This window comes from Culex pipiens, chromosome 2, assembly GCF_016801865.2.
Source record: "Culex pipiens pallens isolate TS chromosome 2, TS_CPP_V2, whole genome shotgun sequence".
NCBI lineage: Eukaryota > Metazoa > Arthropoda > Insecta > Diptera > Culicidae > Culex > Culex pipiens.
This window is the reverse complement of record NC_068938.1, coordinates 102,549,926-102,564,249: the sequence shown is the minus strand read 5'-3', so window position 1 is coordinate 102,564,249 and position 14,324 is coordinate 102,549,926.

The window sequence follows — 14,324 nt, the reverse complement described above, 5'->3', positions numbered from 1 at the left end:
ATTCTTACAAGTCGCCCAGCGTGATAATGTAGCTAATGTACATTAAAATACACCTTTAAGTTATGCAATCTTTTATGTAAGAAGTATTTAACTTGTAAAAAACAACTTATATTCTTGTCCGATTCTTCGATTATATATAAGTTCAAGTCCATTTAAAGCTAACTAGCCTCAACAGTTTTGCGTGGATAGAATTTTTGTTTACGAATCCAAAAAATGGGGGATCAAAACTTGACGTGAGCTTACCGATTTCTGCTGAACCTAAGCGCAAATAGGCTGTTGAAATCGGAGCGTTCTTTTAAAACGTAGCACAAAAATTTGGATTTTTGGACCCCTTCCCCCCTCTCGCAACAAAATTTCTATACAATTTTTAAAAATTTGGTATGGAGCATAACACGGTCTTCGAGCCCCCCTCTAACTGCGTTACGTAATAAAAGAAAGCTTCCATAAAAAGGAAAAATTAGTGACTGCTGAAATAGTCGGTACCAAAACAGGTTTTTGATCTTTAGAAATTGTTCAATTTATTGTTCGACAGCATTATTTTCAATTGACCCTCTCAACCCCTCATCATCCCGTCCAAAGCCACATAGTGTGTTTTTCCCACAACTACATTCTAGAGCCACACATTTTGCAGGGGAAAATTTCTTTTCCAGCAGAGAAAGGAAAAAAATCACAAAAACTTGGCCAGTTGTCGCGCCGTTTGTTTTTCAGCTGGGGTCTTTCCAGGACATCAGGACCGTGGTGGTGGTGCGTTAGTCAATGAAAGTGGCCGTCGCGTTGCCTGCCTGCTGCGAAGTGACCAAGAATTATGTCACCGGTTTTGGAGGATTTTCCGGGGGCTTTGGTGCCTGTGTGCAGGGTAGGCAAATGGCAAAAAACCATCGCGAAGCCCTCTTTTGATTTATTACCTTCCAGTTACAGAATTCACTATAATGATGTATGAAGCAATTGTAGATTTTGAACAAACGAACAATTTTGTAGAACATTGTTTTGTTCCAAAGTGAATGCTGTTGACACTAGAGCGTAAACAATGTCTAAAAATGCCACCATCGGCGTCCCTCACTCGCGATGGTGAGGGGATTTTTGTTTACGCTCTAATGTCAACAGCATTCAGTTTAGAACAAAACAATGTTCTACAAAGTTGTTCATTAGTAAAATATCTACAAGTGCTCCATACATGATTATAGTAAATTCCTTAACTGGAAGAAAATAAATTTAAAAAGCTTTTTGGAGGCCCATCGGCAAATACCTTCCCTGCCTGTGTGTTTGTGGTGTGTTTTTTGCTTACTTGTCTGGCGGGTGAAATGCGTCACCCGATTGTTTGAAATCGATTTTATAGTCCATTTGTTTTGGGAGAGGTTAGGGTGTTTTTTTGTGACACTATTTTAAGAACTCAATTTTAGACCGATTTGAAAGGTCGGCTGTGGGATTATTGATTTCGAGCAAATACAGATTTTATTATTTCTTTTGACATCAAAGTCAATTCTATAGAATGATTCAGGGAATCCAAGATTATTTTCACTTTAGTAATTGATTCCCCAAATCATCAATCACCAAAAATGTTAAAGCCAACCGGCTCAATAATTCACGGTCTCCATAGTTAACGCAAAAAGCCCTCCCGAGTCAACTGCCCGTTTTTCCCTACCATGTAAGTAATAATCGTAAATTGTCCCCCTATCAAACATTCGGACACGCAGCAAAACCCCGGTGAACAACCTCCGGTCCAGATTGTGCTGGCCAGCGCCGAAACAACAAAAAACTGCCCGTTCCAAAAAGCCAATATCGCGCATTACTCAAATTTAATTCCCGCCAGCACAATGGGACACCACAAAAAAACTCTCGACTCGACTTTTCAGCCAGTTTCGCACAATATTTTTCCACTTTTTTTTTGTTGCCCCTGGTAAATCGCAGACATTTTTGCAACCAAGCCTAGTGGCCCCTCGTTTTTCTACGGCCAACCAATGCGGTGGTCAACGAGCTGGAAAACCGACCATCGTGAATTATAATCCAACGCCGTTGGTTCGCGATGTTCCGAGGTGGCCACAGAAACCGAGGTCGATGAGAATTGTTTTGTACTTGAAAAAATATATGTTCATTTTGAATTGAACGATGTTTTTCAATAAAGATTATGAAAAATACTTTCATCTTTCATAGATTAATATGATTAGATTTGAAAACAAGTTTTCATTAATAATTTCACTTTTAAGACTTGGAGGAGTACGAAAAAAATTGAATTATTTTCATTTTGTTTGAATTATTGTAACAATCATAAATATTGCTTATTCTTTTAAAAATATGATATGATTCCTGTGAAACTATTAAAGATAATTTTTGATAGATTAAAATTCCAATTTGTTTTGATATTTAAACATGAAGATTTGCTTGTGATTATTTGACAATACATATCTCTTTATTATTAATTTTAAAATATTGTTTTTAGTCAATCAAGTTATCAATTATTTTGGAAAACGCAAAAATAAAAGAGATCTATTTTTTTATTTCCCATTTTAAAATTTGGATATTTTGAATAACGTATTTAAATGAATTATGTTTTCTTCAAAATCTATATATATATATATAAAAAATTTCGATGGTTTTGTTCGAACGCGAATCAGTTCAATACGGAGCATCGGATCGAGGTGCTCTTTGTTGCGTTGGTTTCGTATAAGCCTAAGGAAGGTTCTTACGCCAAAAAGTGGCAAATTTGGCCACTTTGGAACCGATTCCGGAAAATCTGCAGATTGTATGGAAAAAGTTGCGTAAAATCAAATTTTGGTCATAGGAGGCTGAACAAGGAAAAAGCTAAAAACGTCAACAAACGAAAAAAGGAAAAGACGAAGTTTTTCGGGTAAGGCTTGTTGTTTATAAATTTTATTTTCATCCAGCGATAACGCTGAAGATTATTGCTATTGTTCACAATCAAAATTTATTTTTGGTTGAATGTAGCTTTTTGGATATTTCATTTTCTGATTATTTTCAAAATAATCGATTTTTTGGAAAAACTTAGGAATTAAATAATTTCAATAATTGTGAAAAATTATGCCAAATTTCAAATCAATTTTCTCAACCTCAATGATTTTTTATTTTCAAAATGTTCCATTAACTACAAATCTTACTAAAATAAAAATACTTTTTTTAATTCTTGATTGATGTTGTTGTATTAGAGACAATTTTTGAGCTGAATGCAGGGTTACCAGTCTGCCAGATAAATCTACACAGCAAAAAAAAAAAAAAAAAAAAAAAAATCAGTGTCTTGCGAACCTTCGTGGTGAACGGACACTAGAGCTGCGGTATTTTTTACTACCTAAGTTCAGAGTTATTTCAAACAAAATTCACAGTCTTTTTAAAGACTACCTGAGTTATTTTCCAAAATTCTAAACAGTCTTTTCAAGACTAACCCCACCTGAAATTTTGTTGTATTTTACAAGCAAAGCCATCTTTTCAAGAGAACTCTGCTTGCAAAATGCGTCAAAACAAAGGTAAACGCAAATCTTCTGAAGATTTGATCGTTACGTCGGTGAAGCGTTTGAACGCTAAACCGGCTAACGGAAACAGAAAAAGAAAACAGCCTCATCCGAGGTCTGATTCTGATTCTGAAAGTGAGGTCAATCCTCCAATTCCATTGGCAAACAGTTTCGGTGTTTTATCTGAAACTGTTGACAAGGATCCTTCTCTTCGTACTGAGCCTTCTGCCGTCGAGAAACGAGTAAAGGCTCCGCCAATTGTAGTGACTTCCGTCTCCGATTTGGCCAGCTTTCGAACGCAACTGAAGAATTGCAAGGAAACTTGCAATTTGAAGGTTTCGTTCCAGCTTGGTCGAAGAGGAGAATGTCGCTTGTTGACGGAATCTTTACAAGATCACCAAACTTTTGTTGGTTATTTGAAAAACCACAAACACAATTTCTACACGTATGAGACCAAGAATGCTCGTCCATTCAAGGCGGTCCTGAAAGGTCTCTCCAACGACTTGTCGGTGGATGAGATCAAAAACGAACTTAAGGTGTTGCTTGGTTTTGCCCCATCCCAAGTAATACCAATGAAGAAAAAATCAAACGGGAATATTTCTCGCTTTGGTTTGACTTCACAATTTTATCTGATTCATTTCAACAGAAATGAAATCAACAATTTGAAACTTTTGGACAAAGTACAGTTTTTGTTCCATGTACGGGTAAAGTGGGAGCATTTTAAGAAACATGGCGGTAATGGCCAGAATCTGACCCTGTGCCGGCGTTGCCAGGCATTCGGTCACGGTACTGATCATTGCGCCATGATTCCAAAATGCATGGTTTGCGGGGATTCTTCTCACGACAAGGACAATTGTCCCGTGAAAGAAGTCACCCAATTTAAATGTGCAAATTGTGGTGGAAATCACAAATCAAATTTCTGGGATTGCCCCATCAGAAAAAAGGTTTTGGATTCTCGTGCTAAGCATCAGCCGAAATCCAAACCGAAATTTTCTCAAAGTCAGGTTGTACCTGCATCTTTAAATCAAACGTTCGTGCTGTCTCACTCGAACAATACCCCTACCGTGGAAAAGTTAGGTAACAGCAATGGCATTTCTTATGCCAACGTCGTTTCGGGTTCGGGTTCTTCCACGAATTTTAAATCCTCTACCAATTTTCAAATTGGGCAGGTACCTCAAATTTCATTTGAAAATTTTTCTGCTGGCAACGCTTTGGGATCTTCTGATCTCGGCGATGTTACGTTTGAAAAAATGACTTTTTTGCAAAACTCACTGTTTGGTTTGATTCAAACAATGAGTAATGCTACATCCATGATGGAAGCTATCCAGATTGGATTAAAATTTGCGAATGATGTTGTTCTTACCCTGAAGTTTAATCATGGATCTAAGTAATTCCATCAATATTATGAATTTTAATGCTCGCTCTTTAAAAGCGAAAGAAAATGAATTTTTCAACTTTTTACGAGTTCATAACGTGCATGTTGCTGTTATAACCGAAACATTTTTAAAAACTGGCACTTATTTGAAAAGTGATCCAGATTATAAAGTTATAACCAATAACAGAATGAATCGAAATGGCGGTGGAGTTGCAATAGTTATCCACCGTAGTATGACTTATAGCACTTTACGTGACTTTAAGTTAAAAGTTATTGAAAGTTTGGGCATTGAACTTGAAACTTCTTTTGGGAAAATTATGATTGCAGCTGCATATTTGCCATTCCAATGCACTGGGGAAAATAAAAATTATTTCAAAGGGGATTTGAATAAACTTACTCGGCATAGATCTCGATTTATGATCATCGGTGATTTTAATGCCAAACACCAATCTTGGAATAATTCAAAAGTAAATTCCAATGGTAAAATTCTATTCAGAGATTGCACTTCTGGTCTTTATTCGGTTTTATACCCGAATGGGCCAACTTGCTTTTCTTCTGTTAGAAATCCATCAACAATTGATTTGGTTTTGACAAATCAAAGTCAGTATTGTGATCCTTTAGTGACTCATGCTGATTTTGATTCTGATCACCTTCCAGTAACTTTTTCACTTTCTCATGAAGCAGTTACCAGACCCAATAGTTCTGTGTTTAATTACCACAAAGCTAATTGGGACAGGTATCAGCATCATATTGAGAACAATTTAAATCATGATTTTGTTTTAGAAACCAAAGCTGATATTGATTCAGCCTTGGAATCTTTAACTAATGCAATTTTGGATGCTAGGAATATTGCTATTCCTAAAGTCCAAGTCAAATTTGATTCTCCCATTATTGATGACGATCTTCAGCTTCTGATTCGTCTGAAAAATGTTCGCCGAAGACAGTATCAACGTTCTCGTGATCCTGCACTGAAGCGAATTCAAAAAGATTTACAAAAGGTTATTGACCACAGATTCACTCTCCTGCGAAATGAAAAGTTCGCAAGAGATGTCGAACAAATTAAACCTTATTCCAAACCTTTTTGGAAACTTTCAAAGGTTCTTAAGAAACCTCAGAAACCAATCCCTTCTTTAAAAGATGGTGATAATATTTTATTAACTAATGGGGAGAAAGCTCAAAAACTTGCTCAGCAGTTTGAGAGTGCTCATAATTTCAACTTAAATGTTCTGAGTCCTATTGAAAATCAAATTTCAGTAGAATTTCAGAATATTGTTGAACAAGAATTTTCATCAGATGAAGTTTTTAATACGGATCTGAATGAAATAAAATCTATTATCAAAAAGTTTAAAAATATGAAAGCCCCTGGTGAGGATGGCATTTTTTACATTTTAATTAAAAAAATACCTGAAGCAACTTTAAGTAGCTTGGTCAAAATTTGCAACAAATGTTTTGATTTGGCATATTTTCCCAGAAGTTGGAAAAATGCCAAAGTAGTTCCGATTTTAAAACCGGATAAAAATCCTGCTGAAGCCTCAAGCTATCGGCCCATTAGTTTGCTTTCATCTATTAGTAAATTATTCGAAAGAATAATTCTTAATAGAATGATGACACACATTAATGAAAATTCAATTTTCGCTGATGAGCAGTTTGGATTTCGCCTTGGGCATTCAACTACTCATCAGTTGTTGAGAGTTTCAAATTTAATTCGAAGCAACAAGTCTGAGGGCTACTCTACTGGCGCTGCTCTTCTAGACATAGAAAAAGCATTTGACAGTGTTTGGCATAAAGGTTTGATTGCGAAATTAAAAAGGTTTAATTTTCCGATTTATATCGTAAAAATTATTCAAAATTATTTGACGGATCGTACTCTTCAGGTATGTTATCAGAACAGCAAATCTGATCAACTACCTGTACGTGCCGGCGTCCCTCAAGGAAGCATTTTGGGTCCAATTTTATACAATATTTTTACTTCTGACTTGCCTGATTTGCCCCCAGGATGTCAGAAATCACTTTTTGCTGATGATACAAGCATCTCCACCAAAGGTAGAAGCCTTCGTGTCATCACAAGAAGATTACAAAAAAGCTTGGATATTTTCAATTCTTATTTGAAAGAATGGAAAATTACTCCAAATGCTGCAAAAACTCAACTTATTATTTTCCCTCACAAACCAAGGGCTGATTTTCTTAAACCAAAAAGTCATCACATTATAAAGATGAATGAGGTAAATTTAAAGTGGGAGGATCAAGTGAAATATCTTGGACTTGCTTTTGACAAAAACCTTACTTACAAGGATCACATTGAAAGTATCCAGGTTAAATGTAACAAATATATTAAATGTTTGTATCCACTTATAAACAGGAATTCTAGACTTTGTCTCAAGAATAAACTGTTAATTTATAAACAAATTTTCAGACCTGCCATGCTTTATGCTGTGCCGATCTGGACAAGCTGTTGCTTAACCAGGAAGAAAAAACTTCAGAGGATTCAGAACAAAATTCTGAAAATGATTCTGAAACTTCCTCCCTGGTTCAGCACCAGTGAACTTCATCAATTAGCCGAAGTTGACACTTTGGATGTTATGTCCAATAAGATAATTGATGCATTTCGACAAAAATCATTGCAGTCTTCAGCTGCATTGATCCGCTCTTTATATAGTTTATAGTTTATAAGTTAGTTTTAAGGTATCCCTTTTCCCTTTTGTACATGTAGGACCTCCTACATTTGAAATCACTGAATAGCGAAAGCTAAATATTTCATGAATAAATGAAAGTTGCTAGTATTTAAAATTGAGGTGAAAAGTCATCGATTGTGATTGGACACTCAATAATATTTTAACTGAATGAATGTACATGGAAGAGAAAATCAAAATAAATATAAATTAAAAAAAAAAAAAAAAAAAAAAAAACACAGCAAAAAATCCGATGGTAAAATCGCATGCAAAAGCATGCACATCACCTTCGTCAAAAAAGACACTTAATATTACACGCTGCATGTACAATTTTTGTAAACACAAAAAAAAGTTGCAACCGACGGGACTCAAACCGAGCACCAACAGTTTGGACTGGCGCCTTAGCCCGCTCGGCTATCAGACCGACGAAAAATTGAAAGGATAAACGTATATGTGAGATTGACATTTCGGTCAAGTAGGTTTACCATACTGATGGGCTACATATTTCAGGGTGTAATGTTACATAGAATTTCATAAAATAATGCAAAATTTATTTTACACCCAGGCCTTTTACACGCAGCTGGATAACTACTTTATTTGCTGTGTATCAATGCCAGATTTTTTGAGTGACAATTTGAAAACAATTCTATATTTCTTTCAGATTAAATTATATTATTCTAAATTGTTTATTTTGTTAAGCAATAACGCATAAAATATGAAAATACAAAATTTTTGAACTAAATTTTATTTATTACTTTGAGAAAATCATCTAGAAATCATCTAAACAATTAAAAAATATAGTGTTATAGTTCATTAAATTGTCATACACCCAGAACTGGACATCGGCATACGAGAGGATAAAGAGCACGATTCGGTAGTAAAATGGTACTGTGTGGGATAAATCCCGAAATTACCGAGAGTACTTTACTCATGGGTTCATCTTCAAAAAAGTTCATCTACCAAAAAAAAGGTACCGGTACCGAGACTCGAACCCAAGACCTTTGGCATATTGAACCGTGCCTTTGCCGTATGGGCCACCATGGTTCGGTGACTAAGTGGCGGTCATTTGTCCATATAAGCCACTCAATAGGATGAACTGTTCCAATGAACGAATGAACACGCGAGAGGTCTTTACTCTCGCAAAATAGCACTTTCCTCACGTTTCTTTTCGTGAGGACTATCCCCTCGTTCTTTAACTTGGGGTGTAAAAATATGTATTTTTCTGTATTGTTTAAATGCAATTTTTCCTCGAAAAAAAAGTCTCAAGATCATTGTTTTTGCAAAATGGGTCTCAAATAATAATAAAGTAATAACCTTTTTTTAAATACTCAAAATTTTCACAAAACTCAATATTAAAAAAAAAACTCAAAAATCCAGTATTTACAATATGGGTATCATAGGATCGAGATTTTTCAATTAATTTCGTAAGTAATAACATTTTTTTGTAAATACTCATTTTTTTTTAAAAAATACAATGTGGCTATCAAATGATCGAGATTTTTTATACATTTCCAAAGTTATAACAGGAAGTTGACTTTATAGCTGTCGGCCACCATTGCTAGTACCAACCACTACACCCCAAGTTAAAGAACGAGGGGATAGTCCTCACGAAAAGAAACGTGAGGAAAGTGCTATTTTGCGAGAGTAAAGTCCTCTCGCGTGTTCATTCGTTCATTGGAACAGTTCATCCTATTGAGTGGCTTACATGGACAAATGACCACCACTTAATCACCGAACCATGGTGGCCCATACGGCAAAGGCACGGTTCAATATGCCGAAGGTCTTGGGTTCGAGTCTCGGTACCGGTACCTTTTTTTTTTTTTGGTATATGAACTTTTTTGAAGATGAACCCATGAGTAAAGTACTCTCGGTAATTTTGGGATTTATCCTCTCCGTCCGCACACCGTACCATTTTACTACCGAATCGTGCTCTTTATCCTCTCGTATGCCGATGCCCAGTTCTGGGTGTAGTGTCTTCCTTTTTATCTACAAGGACTTCGCCGCCCTGGGCTCCTAAGTGTATGAAAGTATGGCACGGAGCGACGGCGCCGAATACCCATATTTACACAAAGAATTTTAGAGCGCCCGCCGCGGGATTCGAACCGGCGACCTCTGGATTGTGAGTCCAGTGCGCGGTCCGATTGATCCACACGGGCGGGACGAAGTTATAACACACATTTTTGAAAATACTAAAAATTTTCACAAAACTACGTATTTTCGGTAAAATGCTCGAAATTTCTGTATTTTACAATACTGGTATAAAATGATCGGGATTTGTTCATACATTTTAGAAATAGTAACACATTTTTTGTTGAAAAAACTCGAAATTGACATAATTAAAAAAAACTGAAATTTTGAGTATTTTTTTTTCAAAAATATGTTGTTTTGTGAAAATTTTAAGTATTTCCGAAAAAAACTACTTTCAAAATGAATGTGAAAATTCTGATCATTTGATACCCATATTGCAATACCGTACATTTGTAGTATTTTTTTCCAATTGCATTGCTTTTTAAAAATACAGGAAAAATAAGTTTTTAGTGAAAATTTTCATGTAATTCAACTGCAATGGATAGCTGTTACTATCCCGATTACAAATCACAATATTTTTTTTTTGAATTTTGGATGATTTTTCATAGGATTATAGCCAATGTGTCCCATTAAAGTCAAAATCTTTTTTCCAAAAACTTATGTAAATTTTTAATAAAATGCACCGTTTTCAAATTTAGGCAATATCGTGAATAAAATTGTTAAAAAACGTCTTTTTGAATTTTTGAAATAATCCTCGTCCACCTCTTTAAAAAAATAATAGGCTGAAAAAATTCTCTGCAATTTTCTATTTTGGACACTGATGATTTGAGCTTTGGTTGCAGTGATATGGCTTTGCAAAGAATTGAAATTTAGAAAAAAGGAGTTTTTAATGGTGGTACCCTTTGGGCAACATTTTTAAATCGAAGGTATCTTGAAAACTATTGATTTAGATTGTTAAAAAGAAAAACTTGTCGGATTTTTTTTCAAACTAAAAAAAAGTTCAGAAAAAATATTACTAAATTAGATTTTAAATGGGCATAAACTGAAATATTCGGCCCCACCAAATTTATCAGGAATTTCCTTAAGAAGATCATGTTTTATTTTTTTTAAGAGCAGACCAAAATTGTTTCAGGATTGGCTCTATAAATGTCAAAAATTTGAAAGAAAAATACATCAACTTCCTCGGCAGATCGTTTTTCAGTTTGAGGCTTCCCTTAGTTTAATAAGCTTCGTTATGGCAATAAAAAATCTGATAAGAAGGTTGCCAGTTAAACGATTTGCAGGAATATGTGAATCTAGATTTGTTCTCAAAACTGTCTGGTTTTTGGATTCTAATTAATTCCATCTAAGTTTATGAACCATTGGACAGTGTTGCCAAAGCATTAAAATATTATTTTTTTTTTGAAGGAAAGTGACCTAAATAATCTCTCTAACAAAGAAGGGTACAGATGAGTGATTCGGAAGTATTTCTTTGTTGACTTCATCTGGCTTTAAAAAGTTCTATAAATGTCACGTAAGTTGCTATATTAGGCCAGTGTTACCAGCTCATCCAACTTCATGAGAAAATCTAAAAAAAATAGATAAAAAGTATTTCAAGCTAATTTTATACCATCCAGCCTTAAAACAATTTGTGTATTCACTAAAGTGCTCACAACATTGAACAGTGATGCTAGGATTGGCAAGTTTATGTAACTCATAATAGAAGAAAAATCAATGAAATTCAGTAAAAATAAATCTAGGCGAAATTAGAACAAATCATATGTTAAATAAATTGAAGTTTCAGTTTTTGAAACAATTCAAACTAAGATTAAAATTTTAAAAATTCAATTCAACGCAACAATCTCTCCCACCGTGCATGGTGCAGCTTTCCCCAAACTCAAAGCGAGACCTCCTCCACAGTAACGAGTCAGCCCACCCGGTCGCGACCAAAACCGGCAGCAACCACGGCACCCAGGCCGTGAATAATTGCATTTTCCTTCGGTTTTCCAGCAGTGGCCAGTTTTGGCCACGGTTTCGAGGTATTAACTGTATTGGATTTTTCGCCCCTAACCACCACAACCCCCTTACATATCGCGTTGCTCATTTCAGTGAAAACCACCCCCAATGGATTCCCCTTAACCCCGGAAAAGTAATTTCAGAACATCGTGCAAATGCCGCAACATTTTGAGGGTGGGGAAAAGCGCGCGCTCGTAACAACGTTTAATAACATCAAAATCAACGCCACTGTAACAGAGCAAACTCTGGGTTGGGGCTGTGTTTCGTTTTTCGTTTGGCGCGGAGTTTTCACCAACCAGTCAACCTCTCTCGTGTCCTCGTGGGGATAATTTAAGCTGATGTGAATCTGAATGAATGTGGAGCTGGGAAAACATGACCACCGAGACGACCTCCACCTTCTCCCTTTCCAGGGAAAGGGGTGAATATGTTTGGTTTGTTTTTCACCCGTAAATTACTGGTAAATCCGTTTATTCCGAGCTGTGAGTTTTCCGGTGTAGAACGGTGAGTGTTTTTCGCTGGAAAGTCAACTTTTGTTTATATGGCAAGGAATTAATGTTAAATTGAAGCATAAATTTACCGAAATTTAGTTTCAAACTTTCTAAGTAGACTGAAATAAATGTTGCTCGTCACAAAATTTTCATAAAGTACTTTTTGAGTGCAAATTCGATTTTCCATCATTTTTTTTTTTGTCCATTCATTTAAAAAAAACACAATAAAACTTCAAGCTTGAAGGGTTTCAAATACAGCTTTTCTTGTACAAACTGCAATAATGATAAACTTTGTTAAACGTTGTAATCATATTAACACATTTAAGCCAAAATTCATATAGTCAAAAGAAAACCAAAAACTCTGCAATTATTGCTGCAACTCTTGCTGCATTTATCCCCTCCCTCAAAATCATTGCAACTGATAGGACAACAACGTTGTTTACAAACGGAAAGCTTTTTGACGATGACGCCACCCACAATTTCTGTCATATTTCCAGCGCAAACAGTGAAAAGAGTGAAACTTTTGTTCTGCGCGAACAATTTCCCGTTTCATTTCCCCACGCCCCTTCCTCCCTGTCCCACCCACTTCTTTTGTTTCACTTTTCCACTTTCGCTGGGAAAGTTTTGCGGCTCCATCTATCGACTGCCGGAGTTCGGAATTAATGTCTTTTGCAGTTGAAATAACAGCTTCTGGTGAGATTAACCCTCAATTGCCGAATTGTTGGATTAATTTGTTTAACAAATTTTCAAAAATAGAATTCTTGAGCAAAATTTATAGGTTTTCACTAATCTTCAATTTGAGGGTTAATCATGACTTTTTCCATCCGACCCGTCAAAGCCCGCAAAAACAAGACAAAAAGTGGAAAACTTTCCCGCACTGCACAGTGGGGCGAGGTGGCAATCTAGCGGGACAAAATTAATAGCGCTCTGGGGTTACGTCCTAGAGCTTCGGTGTCTTCAGCAAAAATGCTCAGAAAAATCAGGGCTACATTTTGGTACTAAAATGTAGTTCCAATTTTGGCCGCATAGGTGGCGCTGAAATCTAACTTTTTCCAGTGACCTCCTAGCGAGTTGGTGTCTTCGACAAAGTTGTAGATCTCGCCAAATTACGTATAGTCACGGAACATGTCAAAATTCTCAAAAATAACTGCGTAAAGTTACAGTTAGTTTAAAAAATAGTTATAATTAAGCTATGAATATTCAGTCAATCTAGCAGGACAAAATTAATAGCGCTCTGGGGTTACGTCCTAGAGCTTCGGTGTCTTCAGCAAAGTTGCTCAGAAAAATTAGGGCTACATTTTGGTACTAAAATGTAGTTCCAATTTTAGCCGCATAGGTGGCGCTCAAATCTAACTTTTTCCAGTGACCTCCTAGCGAGTTGGTGTCTTCGACAAAGTTGTAGATCTCGCCAAATTACGTATAGTCACGGAACATGTCAAAATTCTCAAAAATAACTGCGTAAAGTTACAGTTAGTTTAAAAAATAGTTATAATTAAGCTATGAATATTCAGTCAATCTAGCAGGACAAAATTAATGGCGCTCTGGGGTTACGTCATAGAGCTTCGGTGTCTTCAGCAAAGTTGCTCAGAAAAATCAGGGCTACATTTTGGTACTAAAATGTAGTTCCAATTTTGGCCGCATAGGTGGCGCTGTAATCTAACTTTTTCCAGTGACCTCCTAGCGAGTTGGTGTCTTCGACAAAGTTGTAGATCTCGCCAAATTACGTAAAGTTACCGAACATGTCAAAATTCTTAAAAATAACTGTGCAAAAAAACAGTTAGTTTCAAAAATAAACAAATTAGCTTGCGGGCCAAATGTACAAAAAAAAAATAAAATTACGTTATTTTCATTTAAAAGACTAAAATATTATCTATCACTTGAAGTTTTTTTAATTTCTGTTATTTTTTGGAAATTTTTAGTATTTAAAAATAATAGAAAACAGAAAATAACAGTTGTCTATCAGTTTTGTTGATTTTATTGTTTTAGGTGTTTGAAAAGGTATTTAGTTTAATGTTCTTGTGTTTTTATTGATATTTGAGACCATTTTTAGGTGACATAAAATGTGAACAATTTATGTACGTTGGACGTTATTTTGCAACATTTAGACTTTGGCCATGGTCGAGTGGAGGCAAAAAAAATTAAAAGAAATTTAAAAAGTGAGATTACAAGCCAAAATTTAAACATTTCAATAAAAAAAATGGTTATAGAATGTATTATACAAAAGTACTCTTGATTTGCAATCATTATTTTCAAAAAATATAAGATTCGGCAATAAAAAAACATTTTAGCGATACTGTTCATCTAAAAT